This window comes from Chenopodium quinoa, unplaced genomic scaffold, assembly GCF_001683475.1.
Source record: "Chenopodium quinoa cultivar QQ74 unplaced genomic scaffold, ASM168347v1, whole genome shotgun sequence".
Lineage (NCBI taxonomy): Eukaryota > Viridiplantae > Streptophyta > Magnoliopsida > Caryophyllales > Amaranthaceae > Chenopodium > Chenopodium quinoa.
In genome coordinates, this window is record NW_018745569.1 from 1,554,500 (window position 1) to 1,566,836 (window position 12,337).

A 12,337-nucleotide genomic window follows, 5' to 3' on the forward strand; every position below is an offset into this window, starting at 1 on the left:
CTAGGTATACTAGGTAGCTTACCTCGAAGATGCTTCAATGGAAGATGCTTCAATGGTGGTGCGTATGGCGGCAACTGCGTCGGGTGCTCCAATGGAATATTAATGAAGAGGGACGAAGAGAAGAGGGACGAAACAGAGAAGAGAAGAGGGAATTGAATGAAGAGACGTTGGAATTGAATGCAGCAGTATACCCGGTTTTTTTTTTTTTTTTTTTTTTAAATTGGCAACGGTTAACCGTTGCCAACTCTAACTACTTTTTTTTTTTTTTTAAAAAAAAAAAATACTCAATTGGCAACGGTTAACCGTTGCCAACTCTAACTACTTTTTTTTTTATTATTAAAAAAAATACTCAATTGGCAACGGTTAACCGTTGCCAACTCTGAAATTTAAAATGGCGCTCATTTAAGTTGGCAACGGTTTTCATGAACCGTTGCCATAGGGGGGTTGCCTATTTCTTTTTTTCTACTAGTGATAAGTAACCCTGGCCATACGGTGTGGCCAGTCACATAAAATTTGTGCTTTATAAATTATAAGTATTAGAATTACGTAGAATACAAAATAGATTAGCAAGATAGCAACACAAATGAAAATAGCAAAATCATTTCAAATATTGTTTGAGATCTTCATAATATATCTTGAACCACCCATTGATAACCTCAACTTCTCTTGTCCTTTGATGAACTAACCATTCTAGATCATCTTCTTCTGCAGCAAGTATGTCTTGGCAATGGGTTCCTACAAATATTTAAGGCAATTAAAGTGAAATTTTAGGAAAGATTTTGCTTCCTTTAGCTAATGTCAAATAAATCCTTTGATATACTTTTTACTCATATACTCCGTAGTTTGAAGTTTGAATAATATACATTTGCTACGTGTAACACTAACTATTAATATCTTTAACTATGGAGACGATGGAGTACTTTGTACCTAATAGTGAGGTTTACACATAGTAAGTGCAAAAAAAGCTAATAAAAGTGAACAACTTTTAAACCCGATGAAGTAGAAGAGTAATTGATTGCACTTAGATGACATGATAATGTTGTACACTAACCATTTGTGGTATAAATGGCAATTATGCTCTCTGATAAGTTTTCTAGAATCCTGTCAACATGCACAAATTTAAGGTTAAAAGAAGGTTAATTAATTGATGATATGTTTATGAACACTATAAATAAAGAAAAAAAAAATTCTAGTCTAAAAAAAAAAAAAAAAAGAAATAACGAGGATTACCCAGCACTACTATACGGGTCTCTTAGTCCATTGGAGAAAATAATATTACTGCCAAATTTATTCAAAACCAGCTTCATATCCTGTAGTGTGCAAATCTCTGTAAGAAACTAGTCTTATATCCATTTAAAGCTTCACACTTTTAAATTTTTGGATCACATGAAAATTAACTTAAATATTAAAAATAGTTTTAAATAAGTAAAAATAAGTGCAGAGTATAAACAAACTGTCTTCGCTAAAGATTAAAAGACAATATTATATATTTTTGTTCATACTCACATGCCCTCCATAATAAGTTGTGATCCAATGTGGTCGTGGAACAACGTTGTACACGTCTTTGCATTCCTTGATATATTTGAGCAAGTTAAAAGTTTTAGATGGAAACATCGAATCCTTATTTGTGCCATATGATACGGGTATCACCATTTCACTTCATGTCTAAAATAACAAGGAAAGAATATTAAATAATGGATAAAAAAATATTGAAAGATGGCTTTAAAGTAAGCCTTTTAAGTCACGACTTTTGTCAAATTTGTTTGTGTATCTTGAGCCTAGGTAGGCTCTATCTATGTGTGTAAAATATTTCAAAGAGAATTCCAAATTTGAAATCCAATCAAAGCTCAAGTTCAGTACCACATTGCTTAACCCATGTGTCTTGTAGTGCAAGGTCGTGACGGGATGAACCTTAGACCTGGTTATTAAACGAGGATCGCGCGGGTTAAAGAGGATCATATTTTATAGGGCCAATAGCAGGTTGGGCCAATACGAATTGCAGGTAGATTATGGGCAGGCCAACAAACTATCGAATTCAATAAATATTGGATAATTCCATCATTAAGTATATATGAATAGATATATAATATCTATGTATTTTTTTTATATTATTTTATTATTTTCTTTATTTATTTAGAGCTTTTTGAACTTGACTCCAACCTTATTATCATTGGACGACTACCCTACTCAATAACGAACCTTATCATGCATTATAGTTAAATTTACCTGCCAACCCCATCCTATGAATTGATCGTGAGCGGCATAAATATCTAGACAATCCGTGTAATTGGCCGAGTATACGTCGACTGCTGCGTAAATTTGAGCAAGTATATCTTTTTTGCTTCCACTGTCTATTGCTTTACAAATGCTGCTCACACTAGGGATATTATATTGAGCTGCTTGCGCATAAACGCTGCTTGCCAAAAAGTCCTTAAGATCACTTGTCTTTTCCAATTGCCTACACAACCAAGAACGAAATCAAAATTTAACACTTAAGACAATTCACGCATTCACGAAATGATATGATTTGAACCAAAAAAATAGTTTATTGGTGCTATTATAACACCCGCATCATCGGGTGTTACACATTCTTTTACCGTGTAATAAATTGAGTTAGCAATTTTCAAGTCACGACTGAAAATTATAAAGAAAAAGTTTAAGTGATAAATTTATGTCTTAGTAAACAAATTAAAGGAATTATTACTTACACACAAGTTTTAAACTTGTCGCTCAAAATAGAAAGACCATTTTGCTTTGCCCCAATTCTATCAATCTCAGCCCATGAGTTTTTGATGGTTTCGTAACAACTTTTACTTGTTTCCTACAAAACCAATATAATGCAACTCACAACATGCATGTAAAAATGTAAAATTACGTTGCAATTAGACATGGAGATAATAGTGTATATCACTTCTTTGAACATGAACTCTAATTCGTGCTTACAAATTAAATTGGTGTTAATTATCAAATATTTATTTTTTATAACTGTATACTCCACGATTCATTAGAATATTCTAGCTTGTATTGTACTAGTAGTCTATACGATTCATATATACTACGGAGTAGTATTTAGTTTTAATTATTAAAATTATACAAGCATGATATATATCATGTTATATATACCAAACAAAGCTTACTCTAGAGGAAAAGTTTACATCTCACAGTCAAGAGGTTATCGATCATACCCCACTAGAAACACTTTGGGGCAGAGATTCCCTTACCCTTCCCCCTACTAAGAGGACTCGTGAGAGATTTTGGCCCGATAAGACCCTTTTCTTGATATGATATTATATTTACCTTAAAATCCTTTGTGACAACAGAGTAATATCCATGATTTGGTGGAATAATTTTGTCAAAGTATAACACAGGAGCCGATGAGGACAGAGCACCCAAGACAACATGGGGATACTTCAGCCGAAGCCATGAAGCTAGCACTGCATGTAACATAGAAATAACACGAGCCATGTTAATTATGTACACAATATAATGCCATTGAAAATGTCCATATTTATGCAAGTTATTAATTGATTCGTCTTACTATGTACTTTAATTTGTACAACATAGAAATAACACAAGCCATGTTAATTATGTACACAATATAATGCCATTGAAAATGTCCATATTTATGCAAGTTATTAATTGATTCGTCTTACTATGTACTTTAATTTGTATATAAAAATATATTATTAACGATAGAGACTGCGCGATTATGACTTACTTCCACCGTAAGATCCAACAGCAGCAATGACCGGAGAATAGTGTGCATTAAGCTTCTGTTTAAGGCGCAAAATCAACTCCGCGAAATCAGCTAAAGCTTGTGCAGAGTTGAAATATCCACGAATACTTGCATTTTTTGTGACTTCTTCTGTTGACATACCATAAAATCGATGCTATCCTGATGATCATCATCATCATAAAAGTCCTCCTCCTCCACATTCCAGTTTATGTCAACATCACTCACATCACTGTCTGAGAATAGACTGGGATCATGCTCCTCACTACTCACCTCATCTCCCTTTGTTGTAACTCTCTCCTTGTCTACTAAAACTCAAGATATACCAAAGTCTAGCTTCCCCTTACCTTTACTTTCTGCAGACAACAACTTCCTAGCTACTGGATTCTCAGTAGGACTACTTCCAACTACTAACCTAGGGCTTCTCCTCAAAACTTCAGCTGACTTGTTTACTCTTGGGCTGGACCTAAGGGGTGTTGCTGTAAGGATTTAGGGCTTTTCAGTAAGTGGTTTGGGCCCACCAAGTTCCTCTCTCAACTTTGCTCTATCTTTTGAACTAAGTTCATTGCCATTTATCATGTTAACTCTACTGTTTGGTGTGGCCTTAATAGGTTCTTGACTAGTAACATGCATTTCAATAACCCCTTCTTTAGTCTTTGTGTCTAACCACCCCTTAACTTCTTCATCATTAACTGACTCCCTTTTACCAGTTATAAAAGTCCTCCCCTTCTGCTTATACCAACAATTAAATTCAGGCACTTCAACACCAGCATGTAAAAAACCCATGCACAGCTAATGCATTCACTAATCCCACTTCAATTTGTGACACCCTCACTTTCTTCTTCCAAAAAACCCATCCACCATCCCAAGTTATTTGGCGCCTTTTACCAACAATACTAGGTACAAAACCAACCCCCCACTGTCAATTTTACATCCACCTTTTCCATTCTATAACAATAATAAATAAAAACTAATCACATAACTTTTTTTTGCTTAAATAATCACACAACTTAACTTAATTAATTGTTTAATTAGGGGAAATACCCTATTGCCAATTAAATAAAGAACAAAATGGATTTATTTTTAATTAAATACAACAACAATAATTACCCTAATTTTTTTATGGTTAAACCCTAATTCTTTATTAGTTTGTTCAATATAAAAATGAAACAAGCCCCACAATAACATATTCATACAAAATTATGGTTTAAAGTAAAGAATTTTCACAAAGCCCCAAAATTAAAACTACTAAACAATGAGATTACCCCATTCCCATACACAAATACAGTAAAGAAGTGCAGATTACATACTTTTCACTGTCAAAAACTCAAATCTCTGTCAAGAAAGCTAAGATTCCTAGGTCCCCCCAGTTGTTGACGATGACGAAACAAACCTGAGTCGTTACTCTTGTTATGGTTGTTCAGTGACCTCTCTAATGTAAGTAATGCTGAATTTTCAAAGACAAATAATTTTTGGAGAGTGAGTCAATTTTTATTCTGAGGAATTTAATCAAAGGAAGTTGAGAATTTGATGAGTAATCAATGACGTAGATGGTGTTAATCAATTGGGGGTCAGTGAAAATAAGGGAGGAGACTTAAATTCGAGCTCACTGCCCGTTTTTTTGGAGGGAAATAAAAAAAGGAAATTTTGTCAGGAATATTAAGACCTTTGCCTGGTCTTCCAAAAATATAAGTGGATTGCTAAATATCGCCGGCAAATCTCCACATAAAGCCCACAAACTTATATTAAAGTTACAATATTGCCCTTGACCTAAAAAAAACAACACACCCTAAAAAAAAAATCAAAGTACGGCAATGTCGAGGCGGCAAGGTAAAGAATTGGCGGCGACTGCGGAGGAGGGAAGGTTAGCTCGTGGCGGCAAAATAATTTTTTTTTTTAAAACAAAAAAAAAACAACCACGGTTGGTGGTGGGGCGCCTGGCTGGGACGGCCTCCGGCTGGTGGTGGCGCCATAACCGACAGCCACGGCCACCGGCCTGGCGTCTGGGATGGACGCCCAACCACGATGAGTGGCATTTGGGACAGGCGACAGTCACTGTGGCTGGGCGTCCTGCCCAGACGCCAGGTGGGCGTCCTGCCCAGACGCCAGGTCGGTGGTCGTTGCTGTCGGTTGTGACGCCACCACCAGCCGGCGACCGTCCTGGCCAGGCGCCCCACCACCAGTCGGCGGTTGTTTTATTTTATTTTTTTTGTTTTTTTTCTTTTTTGTATAATTTTCTGTTTTTTTTTTTTGGAAATTGAGGAATTTTTTTTTTTTGTATAATATTTTGTTTTTTTTTGTTGGAAATTGATAATTTTTTTTCTATTTTTGTGTAATATTTTGTTTTTTTGTTGTTGGAAATTGAGAAATTTTGTTTTTCTTTTTTTTTGTGTAATATTGTTTTTGTTTTTTTGTTGGAAATTGACAATTTACACATAATTAACACAAAATTAATTAATAACATAGTTATATATAAAACTAATCTAATTATACATATAAAGTTAACATATAATCATGTACAAAATTATTCATACACATAAAAATTAAACATAATTTTTTTTTTAATTTATTAACACAAATCTAATTACATATACAAAATTAAAACATACCTTTCGCATGCATCTTCCATAAATAGGATAAATGACCGATTACTTGATTTAAAGGTTATGGGAGGACATGTGTCGTATTATGATTGGTTAATTTTTTTTTTCATTATCTTTCTTTTGTAAAATTGATATTAATTTCTAAAAATTATTTTTTTTTAAAAAAAAAAACCCTCCCACCCTCTTCCGGCAACCCCCACCCCCCTACAGCTAGCCCACCTTCTTCCCCCTCCCCTTCCGACCACCCCAGCCCCTTCACCTGTGTTTTCCGACCACGTATCCCACCCCCTTCCCTTGCCTTTTCTGACCACGCACCACCTCTTCCCTTGCTTTTTCCGACCACGATTCCACGAACTCACCCCTTTCCCCTGTCTTTTCCGACTGCACACCCCACCCCCTTCCCCTGCTTTTTCCGACCACGAACCCACACCCTTCCCCTGTCTTTTCCGACTGCACACCCCACCCCCTTCCCCTGATTTTTCCAACCATGAACCCACCCCTTTCCCCTGCTTTTTCCGGCCACGAATCCACCCCCTTCCCCTGTCTTTTCTGACCACACACCCCACCCCCTTCCCCCTGTTTTTTCCGACCGCGCACCACCCCTTCCCCTATCGGTGGCCAATGAGGAATGTTCGCTATGGCTAGTCGTCTCGGTGGTTGGTGGTTGGCGAGGTTAGTGAAGGGATGATGGGGTGGTTACGGGAAGGGGTCTGGGTTTTTTTTTAAAATAAAAATCGAGGGTGGGGGCTGCCGGATTGGCATTCTCCGGCGGCTGGGGAATTTGGGAAGGGGGGTCTAGGGTAGGGGAGAGGGGATTCCGGCAGGGGTGGGTGCTGGCGGCTTGGGGTTTTTTTTCTTTTTCTTTTTTATTTTTCTGGTTTTTTCGGGGTTTTTTTTTCTTTTTTTTAATATTTTTCTGGTTTTTTTTTGGTATTTTTTAATTTTTTCTTTTTTATTTTTTTTATTTTTTTTTGGTTTTTAATTATTTTTTTTGGTATTTTTATTAATTTTTTCTATTTTTTAATTATTTTTTTCTAGTATTTTTTAAAGTTTTTTAAAAATATAAATAACCTACCAATAATTACGTGACACATGGTGTACTAACTTACTAAACAGGTTGCCAACCGGTTGCATTCTATTTTAGGAAGATGGATGTCAAAGGTCATTTTATTAAGGGATAATCAAAAGGTCGTTATATTTTTGGAAGACCAGACAAAGGTCGTAATATTCTTGACAAATTTTCCAATAAAAAATGGAGTCCCGTCTAGGTGGTGAAACATAATTTTTTTTTTTATTTGGTGGTAAAATAATATTTTTAAAATTTATGGTGGTAAAACACGAATTGTAGTCTTATTTTTTTGGTGGTTTTAATAAAATTTTCTTGTAAAATAAGAGTATTTCAAAGGTTATAAAGATATAAGGAATTATGTGTTTGATTGATAAAAGGAAAATGGTGTGGCGTGACACTGACTTTGAAAACGAATTCCGTCGCATGAAACCTAGGTGTTCATTATATCGCCGGTATGTGCCCTAAGGTTAGACATCGCTTTCACAATAAGAAATTTTAGGGTGAGAAGTTGAGTCATAGAAAACTTATGCCTAAAGAAAAAGAATTATGTTTAACTTTCTATGTGTTTGTATAATATGTAAGTAGGATGTGTTTTGTGAATTTGCTCTTTCAAGCTATTATAATCATCAACTAAGAGTTTATAAAGAGAAGAAGAAGATGATGAAGTGATGTATGATTATAAATATTAAGGTGAATAACAACTCCAGTTAAACATTCTATTAACTACAAAAAAAAAAAAAAAAAAATCCAAGTAGTGGAATGTGTAATTCACAATTAAACCCACTCATGAGCAATTGTGGTAGGCCACAACCTACAAATTCATTCAGCTCTAGTGTAAACTAATCAATTACGGTAGGCTCTACCTGACTTGAATTTTGATCTCATCTAGAGTAAATTGATCACACTCTATAAAATAAGCTTTTATTCTCTTTATTCATGATAATCTAACAATTCCAACAAACCCTACTTGTCCCGGATCCCCACATACTAAAATAATGAAATGACCCTAGGTATGGCGGGTAAAATATTGTTGTAGGACGATCATTAGTTTTTAGTGTACCATTTACCAAAGCTTAATAAAATTAAATTTTCAACTTTATTTTTGTACTCCTCATTATTTCAGCTTAAAAATAAAAAAAAAAAAAAAAGATAGAGTGATTTTAGGTAATATCTTGTATGGTAAGAGGAATAAAGATAATTATTTTATCCAGTAAATGACAAAAATACCCAGACACATTCAGGAAAAAGACCATCGTGTCCCATAACTTAATTAAACGGGTCGGGCCAGGCTGGGCTAAGGATGATCTGAAATGGCCCGGGCCGGGCCATAGCCCATTAAGCCCGACCTGGCCCAGCCCATTTAAACTTTAAAACACTAAATTACAACCACCTATTAAACAAAAGAAAATTTGAACCAATTAATGGGTCTTAAATGGGCTTTTAAAGGGTCTTAAAGGGCTTTTTTTAGTTGAACCAATATATACATATAGTTGAGTCTATGAAAGTTGGCCAAAACAAATAACATATATAGTTGGGCAGACAGAATAGTTGCAACGCAGAAGCAGAGCAGCAGCAGCAACCTAAAAAGGGCATTGAATCGAATTTGGTAAAGGGCCCATTTATTTAGAAAAAGAATTTGGTAGCCCATTAATGGACCTAAAAAGGGCTTAATAAAGGCTAGACTTCATGATTGAATCGAATTTGGTAAAGGGCCCATTTATTTAGAAAAAGAATTTGGTAGCCCATTAATGGACCTAAAAAGGGCCTAATAAAGGCTAGACTTCATGATTGAATCGAATTTGGTAAAGGGCCCATTTATTTAGAAAAAGAATTTGGTAGCCCATTAATGGACCTAAAAAGGGCCTAATAAAGGCTAGACTTCATGATTGAATCGAATTTGGTAAAGGGCCCATTTATTTAGAAAAAGAATTTGGTAGCCCATTAATGGACCTAAAAAGGGCCTAATAAAGGCTAGACTTCATGATTGAATTGAATTAGAAAAAATAAACAACAACTTCTCTACTACAAAGAGTCAAAAAAATCAGACATCACAAAGACTACTCCGTATATTGTAGTTTATGAGTAGTAATCTAACTTCCTTAAATTCCCAAAGAATTGAAAACCCACAATTGATATTAAAAAAAAAAAAAAGAATTGAAAACCCACAAAGCAGAAATCAAAAAACGAATCTTCATCATTTCCATCTATCGTACTAACCCGATGAGAGAGCTTCAGTGGAGAACAAAGATTGAAGTGCGGCAATGGAGAACCCTGCGAGAGCCCAGATTCACGTTGAAGAGAAATCTTGGTAAAGAATTTGGGGAAAATTTTCGATCAAATTTTTTTAGGGTTTATAATTCGGGGACATTTGGGATTTTGTTTTTTACATTTTATAATTTGATTTGAGTGGTAACATGTAAGATAGTTATGATAATAGAGTTGTAAGAGTTAGATGATTATTTTTTGGGAAATTCTATGTGGTGGCCATCAACTTTTGCAAATTCTATTTGGTGGAAAAAAAATTGACATTATCTATAGTGGCACTAAACTTTTGTTAAACTCTATTTAGTGTCATAAATTAAATTAAATTAGGCTAAATAGACTAACATGGCTAACCTTTTAACTCTAAACAGTGAAATGACTAACCTACCCTCCACTCCTTTATATGAACCCACCGTTTATTTGACTTATCTGCATTCCTATTTTTCCCCCTTTCTCTAAAATTAGGGTTCTTAGAATTTTTCCCCCTTTCTCTGAAAAATTTGAATTCTTCGAATTCTTGACCTTTCTCTGAAAATTAGGGTTCTTCAATTATTTCCCCTGACCCTGAAAAATTAGGGTTCTTTTAAAATTGGCACATCACTCAATTGCTTCAAGGTGATGCGCAACTGATAAATTCTTTAATTGGGTGAAGACGATGCCTTGCAACTGACGGTTGCTACAATTGGGTTCTTCGATAATTTTTGTCGTTGGTAATATTAAAAAATAAGGCTCTTCGAATTACAATTGCAGGAAGAAGGAAATGCAAAAATGCGAAGATTCTCAAATGAAGAAATTGCAGAAATTCACAAGAAGATTGATGATATGTATAAGAGCTTTGGGAACTATGTGAAAAATAATTGTTGTTGTTGTTATTATCTATGTTTTAATGTTAAAAAAATGATGTAATTTTGGTTAGATTGTTAGAAAGAGATATTATGTTAGTTGCAATTTGGGAAGTAATTTAATATGCAATTTGAATTATTAATAAAAAAATTGGTGTTTATTTTGTACTCTGTATGAATTTGGTGTGAATGATTTATTATTAATGATACCAGATGACAATTATAATTAGAGGTTGATGATGAAGACACAAGGCATGAACCATTAAAACTCCAAGAATTGCACCAGCAACCAAGGCAATGAAATAAATCCATATTTGATCAAGTTTCCAAGCAAGAATTGCTGGGTTCAATGATCCTCCCAATAGTGGCCTGCTCAAGTTAAAAATAAAGAAAAAACAGTGCACGCAGCAGTAAACATCAGTGCACGCAGCAACATTGCACGTACCAACAGAAAACATCCAGCAAGAGTGCACGCAGAAGTTGTGCACACTACAAACCTGTGCACACTACAAGCCTATGCACACAGCCAACCTGCACACTACAAGCCTATGCACACAGCCAACCTGTGCACACTACAAGCCGTGCACACACTAGAAAAGCAATGCAGCAAAACAGCACACAGCAGAATAACAGAACAGTAGAAACCATATACAAGACTTAAATTCACAAAGAACTAAAAATGCCATTAAATTAGTTCAAAAATCACAAATTGCTGTCAACAAAAATATTCAAACTTCAACATAAAAACCATATGTCCAGCTAAAAAAGTACAGTAATTCAGAAATCAAAATGTAATCCAAGACTCTAAGCTGTAATCACAAGACTTTCTCTTTTCCCTTGCTTCTTGTTGCATCTTGAGAAGACCCTGCACTAGTTTTTTGTTGTGAAACAGTAAAGCTTCTGCTACCAATTTGCAGTGACTGAGATGTTGCTCTTGGCTGTAAACCAGTTGCTTGGAAACTACCAGGCTGTGAGGGAGTAGGCTGTGAGGCAGACTTTGAATTGGTTGTTGATGTCTTCTGCCTCTTGTGTTGTTGTATGACACAACCTATTGCTTTCTCCTTAGCTGTCAAACCACCTTTACAAGTCTGTGAGTTATGTCCATAAGCCTTGCATTTTTGGCATTGAACAGTAGTGGATCTTCTTCCCTTTGCAGGCTCATCACCACCCCTTTTTCTATTTCTTGAAGGCCTTCCAATACCCCTTTTCATGGTAGGTGGATCAATTGTAGGTTGATCAATTTATGGCCAATGCTCATGGTCTGGTATTGTGTTGATATGATGAGCATAAGCTTGTTTATAGGCCCTGCCAGAGTACCATGTGCTCACATATCGATGTGGATCATAACCTGCAGCAAGTATTGCCCTTATGGCATGCCTACAAGGGATTCCTGTTGTTTGCCAAACCCCACATATGCAATTCTTGTTGTTTAATGACACTGGTAGCATTGATTTGCCCTCCATTATTTCATATTCACCTTTCCTGCTCTGGTATGCTTTACATGTCCTTGAATCATGCATCAGCTTCCGAATTCTCTTGACTATATTTGGACATGGATCAGCATTATTCCAGTCTTGACATTTTTGTCTTCTAGATGCAATTCTAGTCATGCACACCCTTCTTATGCCTATGGAAATAAAACAAAGAAAGTTCAAAATTGCAAGTTACAACTATAAAAAAGTTTCCAAATTCACTAAGACATTACCTTCCAAGAGTGTTAAAATAGGCCTACATCTATCAACCCCTAATGTGGCATTGGAACTCTCCACAAAATTGGACGTGTTCTCATCTGAGCATATCTTAGGGTCATATTTATGTTTCGTCCACC

General features: G+C 35.4%; 1 pseudogene; it reads right to left on the reverse strand.

Moving 5' to 3' along the window:
• Nucleotides 1-358: 358 nt before the first annotated feature.
• Nucleotides 359-4,942, reverse strand: LOC110716337 (annotated as a pseudogene).
• Nucleotides 4,943-12,337: the final 7,395 nt, after the last annotated feature.